The sequence below is a fragment of the Pituophis catenifer genome, unplaced genomic scaffold (genome assembly GCF_029215685.1).
Source record: "Pituophis catenifer annectens isolate HBS135680 unplaced genomic scaffold, rPitCat1.0.hap2 SCAF_8, whole genome shotgun sequence".
Taxonomy (NCBI): Eukaryota; Metazoa; Chordata; class Lepidosauria; order Squamata; family Colubridae; genus Pituophis; species Pituophis catenifer.
In genome coordinates, this window is record NW_027256888.1 from 56,371,218 (window position 1) to 56,386,433 (window position 15,216).

The window sequence follows — 15,216 nt, forward strand, 5'->3', positions numbered from 1 at the left end:
CACTGGTGTTATTGCAGGAAGTTTCAATTTGTTGATGTACCTTATAAAATTCTTGGATATGGTACCAAGTGCCCAGATGACAATGGGTATCATTGTTACATGTTTCATCCACAGCCGTGTAGTTTCGATGGCCAGGTCACAATATTTCATGATTTTTTCCAGTTCTTTTTCTTTGACTCTGGCATCTCTTGGTACCGTGATGTCAATAAATTGTACATTTCGGTTTTCGACAACTGTGATATCTGGCGTGTTGTGTTCCAAGTGACGATCTGTCTATATACGAAAGTCCTATAAGATCTTCACCTTCTCATTTTCTATAACTTTTTCCACTTTATGTTCCCATGACTTTTTGGATACAGGTAAGTCGTATTTTTTACATAATGACCAGTGGATTAATTTAGCAACTCGGTCGTGTCTAGCTTTGTAATCAGTTTGTGCGATTTTGCTGCATTCACATATTAAATATGAAACAGTTTCGACTTTGTTGTTGCAAAGTCGGCAGTTTGGATTGTCGGTGGATTTTTGTATCTTTGCTTCCACAGCTGCGATATAAGGGTTTCTGCAAGAGGGACCTAAAGGCCCTGGGAATGGACATTAACACCTGGGAAACCTTGACCAGAGGTCAAGTTCAGCTTGGAGGCTAAAGACGCAGCATGGCCTTCTCCAATTCGAAGAGACACTTGTTTGGCAGGCTGAGGCAAAGAGGCAGTCCTGGAACCAGCGAAATCTGGGGGCTAGGCAGGGGACAGACTGTATCTGCCCTCAGTGTGGAAGGAATTACCACTCTCAAATTGGCCTTTTTAGTCACACTGGATGCTGTTTTAGGACCTCTTTCCAAAGCACGATACCATAGTCTCTTGAGACTGAAGGATGCCAATGAATGCTTTCATGACATTAGTTTGTAGTGCTTGTTCTTGAGCAGCGAGTATTAAACCTTCCGTTTCTTTCTTGATGGTTCCCATCTTAAGCCATGCCCATGTAAAGTTGTCATCACATTTTCCTTCAATGTTTTTCAAGTGCTGTCCATGAAAAGCTTTGGTTTTCCATCTATTTAATCTGTCATCCAGCTGTTTTTCTTTATATTCTGCCTTTGTTTCTGTTGTTTTTATAATGTTCTCTGTTGTTGTTATTATAATAATAATATAATAATATTATTATAATAATATTGTTGTTGTTGTTGTTGTTGTTGTTGTTGTTGTTGTTGTTGTTGTTGTTGTTGTTGTATGTAACTAGGATGAATCAGGCAATACATCCTGGATAGAAGGCCTGTTTCTGATTTACCAAGATAAGGTATAAGAGAAATATCATCACAAGGTTTGGTACACACTTCACCAGATTGAGGGTTTAAGTGGAAGCTGTCTAACAGCTATTGAGGCCATTAGCAGATGGAGATTGAGAACATAAAATACTGCATTTTAAATACAAAGAGTTATATCAGTGCTATTTTACTGGCATATTTTTCCAGCAAACAAAAAGCACCCTTTCAGGGAAATTTGTATACAGTCCATGCCGCAGCATTGTTCACTGGGCACTTCAAGATGCAGATAGGATCTCATCTCAGCCTAGAGGACAATTTACAAACCATATGGATAGGTGTGACACCTTTCCCTGTTGAATGAGCAGCATTATCTTTAAATTGTTTTTTTTCAAAGACAAGAAGTTCTTAAACAACTATACAACATACAGTATTTCTATTATTTGAGAGCTACCCCTTGTTTATTACTTAAGTGCCAAGAAAGAATTGAACTTTGTAAAATGTGAGTCCATAGTAGTTTCTCATTATTCTGTGTGCAGTGAAAGATTTTTGAAAATAGATGTTATCAAAAGACTCAATAAATTTAGAGCCATGATGGCACAATGGTTAAAATGCAATATTGCAGGCTAATTCTGCCAACTGCCAGCAGTTCGATTCTTACTGGCTCAAGGCTAACTCAGCCTTCCATTCTACCAAGGTTGGTAAAATGAGGACCCAGATTGTTGGGGGCAATATACTGACTCTGTAAACTGTTTAGAGAAGGCTGTAAAGCACTAAGCCTAAGTGCTATTGCTATTAAGAGCTGCAATGGCACCGTGGTTAGAATGCAGTACTGCAGGCTACTTCTGCTGACTGCCGGCTGCCTGCAATTTGGCAGTTCAAATCTCATCAGGCTCAGGGTTGACTCAGCTTTCCATCCTTCTGAGGTTGGTAAAATGAGGACCCAGATTGTTGGAGGCTGATTCTCTAAACCACTTAGAGACGACTGTAAAAGCACTGTGAAGTGGTATATAAGTCTAAATGCTATTGCTATTTAGTACAAAAAAAAAAAAAGCAAAATCTCTAAAAATATTTTTCCATGCAAACCCTTGTAGGAAGAATATGATAACATAATTCAATCTAATTCTGAGTTAATTGAATATTTGGTTTCTATTATGCATATGGCTCAATGGTACTTCAGTAAATTTGGCCTTTGAAAATGAAGTTAGACTACCCCCTTCTCCCCTACTCTCTTTGACTTTGTCTTATGACTTTGAGAAGAGAATTAACAGGATTTATTGTTATATATCTACAGCAGCTGAAGATAGGAAATAAACCTAAACAAAAGACGGTAAATTTCAATAAATTTTGTAAAGCAAAAAATTATTCAGATCAGAGCCGTTAAGACAGTACTGGTATTACTGTAGGCAGTTGTACATTACAGGCAATGAATGCAGTAGGATAAAATATTTGCCCCTTCTTCTAATAGTGCTACTGCTACTAAAAGTATGACTTTTAGTGAAAATTATTCCAAGCATCTGGTATTAGTTTGGAGACTTCAACTTTTGAAAAATGCTACTATTCTTCCAGATAAATCAAATTTCTTCCTGTGTATATGGAGAACTAAGTTCTCTCACAGAGAGAATGTAGGAGCGCATACTTCTGAGAATGCATATTTACCATAGCATTGGAAAGGAAGAAAATAGAACTCGTTATTCCAATATATTGAATGACCTTATTCAGCAGTTTTATGAAGATGTTAATCAGCATTGGGCTATAATAGAATGTAAGGATTAAGATGGAATCCCAAGTGCAAGGATCATTGAGTTGAGCAAAAATTATATGCAGCAATTTCTTCAGAGAGAAAAGCTCATGGATTAAATAGATTATGCTCAGGCAGTTTTCCCTGCATAACTAATAGCAATTTTAAGCAAAAGGTTAGATTCTACTCCCTTTCCACTCTGCATCATTTTCATGATTGCAGCACTATGATTGCTATTTAATTTTTTTAAAAAAAAATCTTTATAAGACCATGTGTAAATAGTTATACTTCACTACCAAAGTTATCACTACAATCATACTTTAATATAGAAATCTCTGAATATTTGTATTGTGTTTCATAAAATAATCATATTGTTATATCTATTTTTCATCTTTGATATACTGTGATTTATTTTTACTCTAGTGACACCTCTGGGTCCATTCTTAAATCTGGTTTAACCAATATATTAAATAAATATGCCCCTGAACTCAATTTTTGATATCATATGTTTTCTTAATAAGGATATGACTAGTCATTGCTTTTTTCCATAGTGTTTCTTTGACTTCCCAGTCTGATCTACAGATATGAGATTACCTGCTATTCTCTGCAAGATCTCACCTATTTAGCATTCATGTTCAAGCAAAATTAGGCAGATGTTTCTACCTGTTAGGCACCTAAATGGGTAAACAATTCAAGGTAAAAGGAAAGCATCCATTTCCCTTGGAAAAACCATAGATTATTAAGGTTTTCTTCAGAAGAATTTTGACTCTGCTTTTTCTCTAAGACTGTTGGAAAGACTACTGATTGTTTGCAATATTCCAATATTTCAATATTTCTATCCAGTAAAGTCTAGTTGATAAAATGAGTCAGACTGTATTAATATGCAGATGGCATGTTTACACCTGACAAACTATGTCAAGTTCCCTCATGGGACCTGTGGAAGAACTTCGTTTTTTAAAGTGCCTTTCTGCTCTATTTTCTAAACGTAATCAAAATTTCCCTGCATTTAGAGTTGAACTCTAAAGAAAATCATTGACTTTTAAAAATTATTTTCCATATACTCCTTTCATACCTGAAAAAGAACTTCATCTTCATTTTAAACCCATTATGTCCAGCCACCAATCCTACTCTATAGAACAATCAATATTAAACTAAACTGCATAAGAATATGCCAGAAGCAAAAGGAAATTAGTTGTGGGGGCTTGCTATATAATAATAATAAAGAGAAAGTTCTCATCTCTTTCACATTGTGTCATGTTCGCCTAATTTCAGGATGCAGATTAATTTCTAGACTGACATTTAATGGGTTTGAAAAGGGTACTTCATTTAATTAGTAAGAGTTAACAGATCCATATAATTAAAAACAGACATTTTAATGAAAATGCAATGGAAGTAATTGACCCTGTTTTAAAATACCTACCATCTGCTATTTTAATGTGCACTCATAGGAACAATGCAGATATATAACATTTCTTTAATCCTCCTTCTAACTGCACAGTGTTAATTAGCTTACTTCTTTGAGATATAGCTAAGGAAATTGCACTTGGTCTCTAACCCAATTGTCACCTTTATTTCTGATATGATAAATTCAGCCAGGGACAAGTTCATCATTGTCACGCAAGGGCCATCTCTGAAAAAGATCCTGCATGATGTGGCAAAATTGATGACACACTGTTTTTCCATTTATTTTTTTTTAACCTTTTATGTACTTTTATGTGCCTGAGCCAAAAAGAATCTTAAAGTGTGAGTCAACAAAATTAGAAACAACAAACATCAGCAATTATATAAAAGCTTATTGGAATAAGTGAACTCCCAAATCAATTAACGGACCTAAATGTCTGTTGCAGTAACTATATCTTCATTGCTCAGAAAATGCGAGTAGTAATGAATGCAAATGATCTTGTGATGTGCCATCACGTCAAAGGTTCTACTTTTAATGTTTGTCCCATCCTGGAAGATAGCAGGGAAATTCAGACCACTGCATACAGTATTGAACTAAATAAATGTAGTGTGGGTATAAGACAAATTGAAGATGTTTTTAAAAATTCAGAATATTGTTGTGGGCACCAACATTTTGAATCAGGCTTAGAAATAGGCAATTGCATGTTTCATGGACTATATGATGTATATCAAACATTTACTATGCAAACTTACTGTAATTTTTGTTTTACTCTAACATTATTTTACATAAATGATTATCACCAAGTCTATTTTCTTCCAGGCTGCCAAGTATCCACCCAACTGAAGTTGGTGAAACCAGGTTCTGTTTCTGCTATATAGATCTGAAAAGGATAAGAAGCATTCCAGGGTTAAGAAACTATTTTCTAAAAGATAATCAGTTTCTGAAAGAAAAAGGTTGCAAGCCGGATTGGCTTCCTTCTTGGTAAAGCTTTGTTGTATTTATGCCCATCAAGTTGATTAGCATCTTCAAATAAAATCCACCATCCTTTCAGTATGACAAAAGAGAAAAACACAGATATGGCCGTCTCCATGTTAGTACACTTTAAAACTATCACTTGAGGTACTCAGTAATTTAATGAACTATATTATAATTTGATAATTTTATATATAGGTTAAATATGAGCAATGCGGCATTTCACATTCTATTATATGCAAACAGTATGGACAAAAACAACTTTGCAGACCCAGTGGGAAAACACTGACTCTACTCTATAGGAAACAGTATTGCAGATTATATATAACATATTGTTTTTTTTAGTAATATCAAGTCTTGAGCTACATCTACCTCAAGTTTATTCCCTTAAAATGCTGGGAGCTGGCTAGCATTCCAAATATATCTTTGATGTTTGTAATCACTCAACAGAGGATGAATTCTGTATAATACAAGATGCAAACTCACCCACATCTTGAACAGAGAGGAAATGTCACATCTATTTCTGGATGTTACTTTTTTTTTTTTCATACATACAACTGTACAAAAATAAATCCACCCCCTATCTTGGAAAGGAGTGTGTATGTGCAAGAAAAAGGAAAAAGAAAGGGAGAGAAACAGTCTCCAGAAGGCTAGTATTATATTTTGTTGTCTTTCGATACGACAGTTAGAGCATAAGAACCTGAAAATCTTTTTAGCCATAGTTTACAATTTTCCTCAATAGAAAACACAATAAAGAATACACTTAAGGCCACTGGAAAATAAAGTAAATAGACATTTTCTATCCAACCAAACAGTCTGCCTATTTTCTGGATCCTTTCATTCACTCTTACTGTCCCACCATCCATTCCTTGAAACAGTGGGCTACCCAGCTAGTTGCTGCAAGAAGATTGCACAGAGTGACTACCAAAAATGGCATAAGAAAATAAAAAATGGCCAATCCATCACTAGCCACTAGGATGAGGTCTAAAACTATTTGGGCATTTTACAGCTGAATAACATCAAGCATGGATAAGTTAAAATGTGATTGTAAAAAATATATCCAAAGAGTGAGAAAATTATTAAAGACAAAACCGAACAGTGGAAACACCAATACATATCCATTATGGAACTAGATATCAGTTATACAACACAGTGGAACTGAACAGTTTGGACCAAAAAACAAGAATCATTATTTGTTAAATCTACATAGTGATATTTATAGATTATACTTGTCCTACAGATTTGAGGGCAGAGGTTTACTTTAAATCAAATAAACTGTTAAAGAATAACAGAATAACAAAATAACAGAGTTGGAAGGAACCTTGGAGGTCTTCTAGTCCAACCCCCAGCTCAGGGAGGAAGCCTTACACCTTTGTGATGGCTAACCTTTTTGCCATTGCATGCCAGGAAGGGGAGGTGCGGAGGAGGTTCGCACGCGCATGTGCCCACACCCATAATTCTATGCAACCCACCCTGTGCATGCGCATGCAACACCCCTCCCCCCCCGTTCCTGGCACGCGATGGCCCGGTAGGCCCATTTTTCTTTCTCACCTGGCTCCAGATCCTCTCTATGCATCTGGGGAAGGCAAAAATAGCCTTCCCCACCCTCTTGGAGGCCCTCCAGAGGCCCAAAACAGTCCGATTCCCAACTTCCAGTTGGACAGGAAGTGACATTTTTTGCTGTCCCCAGCCTCCAGAGACTCCTAGAAAGGCTGAGCTGGCGTGCCAGGTGACATGGCTCTGTGTGCCACCTGTGGCACGCATGCCATAGGTTTGCCATCACAGCCCTACCCCATTTCAGATAAATGGTTGTCCAATCTTTTCTTTAAAAATTCCAGTGTTGGACCATTGACAACTTCTGTAGGCTCTGATTAATTGTTCTAACTGTCAGCAAATTTATCCTTAGTTCTAGGTTGTTTCTGTCCTTGATTAGTTTAGAAGAAAAGTAGATACAGCTGATAATATAAAAGACAACCAAAAACTAGTTAAAAATTGGAACTTACTGAATGCACAGGCAGCAAAATATGAATATTGAAATAATGTAATAAAAACACGAATAGAATGCTGGCAAACAAAAGCATTACATGATCAATTTCTACAAAAGATCAAAGAAAAAGTGGAAAACATAAAACTTCGGAATAGCTTATAAACTGGAACATTTTATAAAAGGAACTAAAGGTTTGATTTTTGCTCTCAAGAGCAAGTTATTCAAATTAATGCAATTAAGGCCATATCATCAAATGATTCAATGTGCAGATTATGCAAAGAAGCAGAAAAAAACCAGTAACTCATATATTGAGCTGGTGCAAGAAGCCCACATAAACTGATCATAAGCAATGATATAACACAGTCACCGAAATGATTCACTGGAACATGTGTAAAAATTATAATATATCTGTAATAAAAAAGGATGGGAACACAGAATTGAAAATAAGCAGGTTAAAAAACTGGAATTTTAATTGCATACTAATAAAATCTTGGTGCATAACATACCAGAATTACCTGTGGTTGAAAAAAAATTTGGACAATTGAAATGGCAATACCAATGGCCATTGGCGGATAATAGAACAGAAATCAAAGAATTGGAAATCAGAAAGTATCAAGATCGGAATATCGAAGTTGAAAGATTATGACTTAAACTGGCTGTGATTGTCCCAGTAATTACCTGCACACTGGATTACATATCAGAAAACCTTGGTGAGCACTTAAAAAAATTGTGTATTGTCACATTTCCATCTATTAGTTACAAAGGCCACACTGCTTGGATCCATACATCTACTACACCAATATATCACATCAAAACTGGCAGCTGTGATTTCACTTTGTTGTGTATAAAATATTTATTAAACTTGTGTGCTGCCTGAATTTCAGTGACACTGGGCAGCTCACAACAATCAAAGAAATTACAATAAAATCTATAAACGAGCAAGTTAAAAGATGGCAATCATGACAGATGGAATGAAGCGAGGGTTTTTTCTCTCCCTTGCCAAAGGCCTGGGTGAAGAGCCATCATTTATTTATGACCATTTAACAATTACCATTGTTAAAGCTTTATAGTAGTATCAGTTGGCCATTAAAATGAGTTGTATATGTTACGATCACAACTATATTGCTCTTTTATTTAAGCGTACAAATTCGGAAATTTCCATTCTCTCAATGAAAAACAGAGCCAAAAGTTAATGCCTCTGTGCATGAAGACTAGAGTAGAACCTCCAACTGATTTAGAGTACTCACTTTCTTATTTCTTAAAAAAAATCACACCCTGCTTGTTTATAAATTAGGTTTTACACTGAACAGGGGCCCTGAAATAAGACTCATCATAATCTATTTTTATTTTAATAAAGGCACCTTCCTTCCGCCACGGAAGCAAGCAATTCAGAATAGCCCATGCATGTATACAGGATATTATTTCACTTGTTTCCATTAAAATCATTTGCAGGGGTGGATGAATACTTCAAACAGCTATAAATCCTCCCACTGACATTCTTACTTTTTGGAAGGTAGAGCCAAAGCCAACATCAAAGTCATTCTCCCCTGCCAAAAAGAAGAGGAATTTATTTTTTTTTTCCAGCTTGAATCAAACAGCTGGGAATAGTGCAAGTAGTGAAATAAGCTCACTTAGTAAAAATACAGATAACTTTTGCCTGTCAAAAAAGCACTAAATGCTTTTATGTGGTGGTTTCCGGGCACTGCAAGATGAGAAGATGTTTCAGTGGAGACCTATATCTGGAGCTGTTTAAACATTTGTTTGTTTTTTCAAAGCTCTTAAAATAAAACGGCCTTTCTCCAATGTCATCTACATAGCAGATTGGATAGATAGCTGAGACTGTCCAACGTTGGCTCGAAGTAGGAGTATCCACCACACTTAGAGCTAGCGGTCTGGTTTAGTTTACAGGTGGCTATATTTCTCCATTTTCAAAAAGAGAGGAAGCAGAGCAGGGGCGGGTTTCAAAACCTGTCACTACCGGTTCGCTCGTGGATGCTCGCGCGCTCGCACGTGTACAGAAGCATCCGGCCGGGTGGGTGGAACCTCCCACCACCGCTACTAGTTTGCCCAATCTGGTGCGAACCGGTAGCAACCCACCACTGAAGCAGAACATCTGAAGATACTGAGGAAAACGGGTGCCACTACCTTGCTATAGTGAGCTCATTTTTCCTGTAGGAAGGCTGGGCATAGCTATTCCAGATTTGGGAGGTCCAGAGACAGACAAGTTCATTTTACACTTGAGGGTATAATAAGTACAAATAGCCAAATAAATGGGGAAAGAAAGCAGAATACAGTGAAATGTGCTGCACTAATGGCAGCCATCAAGAATCAGTGAATGATGGTGACCCAGGGGTCCTGTCTGGTGAAGGGTACTGGTGATGAGTTCCTGGCTGCCTATTAAGGCTTTTATATTGGACTTTAATTTGGAATTGATTTTTAATTTTTATATTTTGATTTATTGTAAGCTGCTGAGTTGGGAGGCTAATAAATGCTTAAATAAACTCCTCTCTAGTTCCATCCTGCCAGGAAGTAGCTTCCTCTCATCTTTGTTTTTCTCCTAGACAGCTCTGCACATTTCTTGGCTGTAATCAGAATTAAGAGAATGTAGAAATGTTATTGGAAATAAAAATGCTGTAAATTAGTGTTTTACTTATAGTATACTAATATCCCATTTCTAATTAAAGTAATATTAAAATGATTAAATATAAATGAGATCCTTTACTATGTCTTTGGACATAATTTGTTGGCATATGCATATATGCTAATGATACAAAATGAATAATGGAAATTTTTTTTTTTCCATACAAGATAACCAATTAAGCTATTTTAAGAATCTGGAATACTTTGCAGGACACAGAAAGATATTAGACCAAATTTCAGCATGTTAAATGCAGTTCAAGTATCAAATAATTATAGACGACAGCAAGAAGAATCCAGCTGTACAACTGTATTTACATGCACAGTTTAACAAATATAATTATCAACAAAGATAATTTTATATCTCTTCTTCCCACTCTCACATATATTTTACTATAGTTGCAAATATAACATAGCCCTTTATTCTCCTGAATTAAAAGAATATATTTTACGGGCAAATGAAATAAAAATTTATTTTCATATTTTTCTTCCTCCTGAATATTTTTTTTAGTTAAACAACAGAGAAATGCCAGATTCTCTGCCTGAAGTCATGTAAACAGACAGATTGGCCTAGTTTCTTTCTTGTTCTAATGTCATACTTAACATTTACAATGTCACATTGCACTTTATTTCAGGCAGATTAATATTATTTTCTTAGGTTCCCAAGTCATACCGATTATGTAAGCTATTGCGTTTTAATATATCTTTTCTTTAGGTTGTTTTCAACCGGCATTTCAATGTCATACTATGTTTCTGATTTATCACTTTAAAGGAATAACTTACGCAAAGATAAATTCCTCAAAATCTTTGTAATAAAAAACCAAGAAAAGAATTTGTTTAGCCTCCCTGCAATATACCTTTATGCTTGAACGCCTCTTTTATATCTTCATTGTTTCATTAGCCAATTTTTGATAAGATTTGATTTTGTTTATTTGACTCTACTTTTTTTGTCATCAGGCTTTGGTCTATTTTGGCACTTAACTTTCCAGAGTTTAATATACTTATTTGGTGTTTTTATACAATTTATTTAGGATACATTTCTAAGTCTCAAACTGAAGTTTATACTAAGTATGTGATCTTTCAAAGACTACAACCTTTGATACTAGCTGCTACTTACAGTAATTATCATTCCTTTTCATTTCAACATATAGTTGTATATGCATAATCATAACGTACCTTACAATATTTGTCAACAAACATAAGCCAGAAAATGTGCTTGCTCTTGGTAGTTGAAACTGGTTGGCTGTAGCAAAGAGGACCGGAAGGATTGGGAGATCAATATACAATAACTTGCATTAAAGTCTGTTCAGAAGTTATGAAATAGTGCTTCAAACTGAAATTCTGAAGGATATATGGTGGAGCATTCAAATCATTCTCCTTGTAAGGAATATGGAATTTTTCAAGGTTTTTGTTTTGGTTGGAAAAATGTCAAACCTAAAGAGGCAAATATACCAGTTTATAGAAATTTGTTACCCAAAGTTTAGAAACTGATTTAATGATTGGTTAAACCAATCTTTAATGATTGATTCTGAAGAACAGATACTGCTAAATATTTGAACAATTAAGCAGTAAACCATTGCCATTTGGCTTACACCCCTCAACTAGAAATGGACCTTAATATTTAAAAAAAATTCTGGGTTCAAAGGAACCCAGAAATTATTCCTATTTCTGTTTGATTCCAAAGGTCACCAGGGCCATCCCTTTATTAGGTAGTGCAACAATTATTTAAGCAATAGTTTCTAAGGAGTGAAGATACACGAGCATATTGTTCAAATGGACTCTCTGTCATTCTCAGAGGAAGCAGAAAAAATTATCAACCGATTCTCAAGAATCAACTGATTCTCAGATTGCTAGATGAACCCTGCAGATGTCTCCTGACCTTAAATGTCATAGAGGAGACTTACATCCACTTCATTTTCAAGACAGATAGGAATGGTGTCATTTTGTTCTTCCACTTACAGAAAGGAGTCTTGTAAACCTAGTTTGAATTTTGAAATGCTGCAATGAAATATTTCTACATTTTTATTTTTTCAAAATACAAAATATTGACAAGGCACCAAAATTCACTAAAACCCTGCAGCAATTACTTAATTCATAAACTTTTTTAAAACGAAAACATTTTTTTAAAAAAAATCAAACAAATTTAAGAAAAGAGAAAAACTACTTATATATTCAGCTTACCAATAGTCACTTACACTTCCAAGAACTGCCATGACTACAAGGGAAATAAATAATACATTTCCAACATAGCCATAAAGGATAATATTCTACTGTATTTTCATATTGTATACATCTGATAAAATATAAGCTCAATTATATTTTAGTAAATGAAACACCTTCCTCAAATGATAATCTCAATTTAACTCAAGAAACACTTGGTGAGTCATTATTCCAAATAAATTTCCCAAGTAATCATCTATCTGAAGTAAGCATTTATTTGTTAGTAATATTACCACTTATATAGTTTATTATGCACTAATAATTAACAATATAATTGGGGTATGAATGTGAAAATGGTATTATATAACAAACAATGTTTATATTACAGTTGCTGATTTGTGTGTTCCTTAAAATCCCATTTTTGATGAACAAATTAATTGAGTTATGCCAGTGATTCAAATCCTTTCAAAGGAATAATAGAAGAAAACAGTGGTTCTCAACCTTTTTTCACCATGGACCCCCTTTAAATATCTTTTGTGACCCAAGATTTAAATCAAAATATTTCTTCAAGCCTTCTGTGGACCCCCTGTGATGACATCATGGACCCCCCAGGGGTCCACGGACTACAGGTTGAGAATCACTGGGACAAAAAAAAATGAACATATACATCATAGGCAATGCAGGTTATATTATACTATTTTTTCAAAATATTGTTTATCTTCAGTCTAAAAAATATCTAGGAAACTAGAATTTTTCACCAAATCCTTGTTTCAGGATTAGTGTCAACTTGCAAAGCTTTCAAGTTGCCATGAGCAGGAGGGAGGGAGAACTGAAGTAAATTCCATACATTTTTTCTGACTGCAATCAGAATGAGGGTGTTAGGTTTCACAGCCAGCCAAAGTGGGTAATTGGAGAATGTGATTTATGACATGGCCAGAGAGGAGGGGAGAGACAGGGTCATAGGGGAACGTAAATCTACATGGGATCAGTCCTAACTGCATCCGAGTATTGCCGGAATGTTGCTCCTAGTAAATGACTATATTTCCTTTGAAGTTTGGATCATGGCTCATGAATTAATTAGGGCATCTTTCGGAAACTTGACAATTAGCAGCTGGAGAATCTCTACAGATTTTTAGCCATACAAATTGGGATGAACCCCCTTTGAAGGGCGTGGGAGTAGGAATGAATTTCCAGAGGAAAAATTGCAGACTACAGAACTAGGAGCACTACTCAGGTGACCCTGAAGACACAGATAAACCTCCAAGTGCTTCAACAACCCTCTAAAAGGATGCAAATGACCAGCTGTCTGCAAGGAATATAAATCCTTCCATTCCCCACTATTCTGTCAGAGCTGAAGAAGCTTCTTGGATGAGAAGCGAAATATCTTCAAAGAAAAAAAAGTCCAGTTGCCTCCTGAAAAAAAGCACCTTTGGGACAACTATGACCTGGATGACTGAGAATCTCTACAGACTATTGTTTGCTACTTTGCTTTCCAGGATCATTTCTTCACATTGTAGAATATAGATGGTGGGCAATAACTGCAAATGTGGATGTAAATAAATACATATAAGTTTCAATAAAGATCACCAGATGCTTATTTTGTAGGACAATGTTAAAATATTGCTTTGATGTACCTTAGGTTCAACTGGCTGTAACTAACCAAGATAAATAAAATTCTCTTCTTTAATCCAGTTCCATGATCCATAAAAAAATCAAGGCAATTCTGTTATAGTATTATAAGTGCCATTCAGGGCAACAGCTTTATTTTAATTGGACAGAGTCCATCTTCATTAACTTTCAGGGTTGTTACTGTAAGGTATGACTATTTTTCCTCTCTCTCAGCAGCCTTAAAATTTGACATCAGCTCTAAATGACACCCTGCACTCCAGTTAGGATGCATTAGTATTCCAGGTGTTTATGTCTGCTTGGTATTTTACAGTCTGGAAGATCTTGCCCAGTGAAATGGCTCAATGTCACCTCAATAAAGGTCACCTGTCTTATAGACTGAAGTGGAAATTTTGTTAGACATTAAGTCCAGTCAAGGGAAAAGCTAGTTTACTTCTTTGTTTTCCCCTCTTGGAAATATTTTCTGCTCAACAGAAAAAGCCTTTTATAAGAAAAAATGCTTTACACATTAATCAATGACCTTCCAATTTTCAGTTACTGCCTTATTTTTATTCTCTCCTCCTCTCCTGTCTTTCTATTAAGTCTTATCTTTGCATTTTTTTTGAAAAACCTCTTTTAAAAGAACCCGATTGTTACCAAAGAATTTATGCCCATCCAATGCAAGTCACCACTTTCTAATTTGTGAGTTAGTCAATTGCAGTTACATCCCTGAAAAAAGTTGTTAATTGCCTTATATACGAAAAACCCCACACCAAAAACAGTATAGATAAGGTTGTGCTTTGATTTTCTGTATCAGAGGATCATTGCTGCTAGTTTCTGGATTTCTCCTTTTCCCTTATACAGTGTTCAGTGTATTTTTCTCAGGATTTTATTGATCAGAAAATTGTAATTTTGAATCTATTTTATATTAGATTGTTTATAGATTCTGAGTCAATAATACATAGAATATAGCATCTCTCTCCCTCTCCCCCCTCCATATTTTCAGAAATATTCTGCGGTGAACAACATAATATCAGTTTGCTCATTGCAAAATAACACAAACACACACACACATCAACATCATTCCCTGAATTTCCCTAAGAATGCTGGTGGGGCTGACAATTCCCACTGCAATTACATGAAATTGTATATCAGAATTCTATAAATTCTTCATAGAAATTGACTATTTATCTTGTTATGAATATATCGAGATGGCTTAGATTTAAAATGGAAGTAATTTCAAGGAAAGGCAAAAGTTCTCTACAATGTTGAAAATCACTATGGCATTGAGCCAGGAGAGGCTTTTATGAAGAAGCTAAAGAAATCTTATCTTTGTGTGACAGTTTTAACATACTTTTGTGCTGCTTTCTTTCATTTTGTTTTTGCTGCACTTTCTGTTTGTATATTATGATTTTAAAATTGGGATGTTGAATAAAATTTAAAATTAAAAAGGAAAA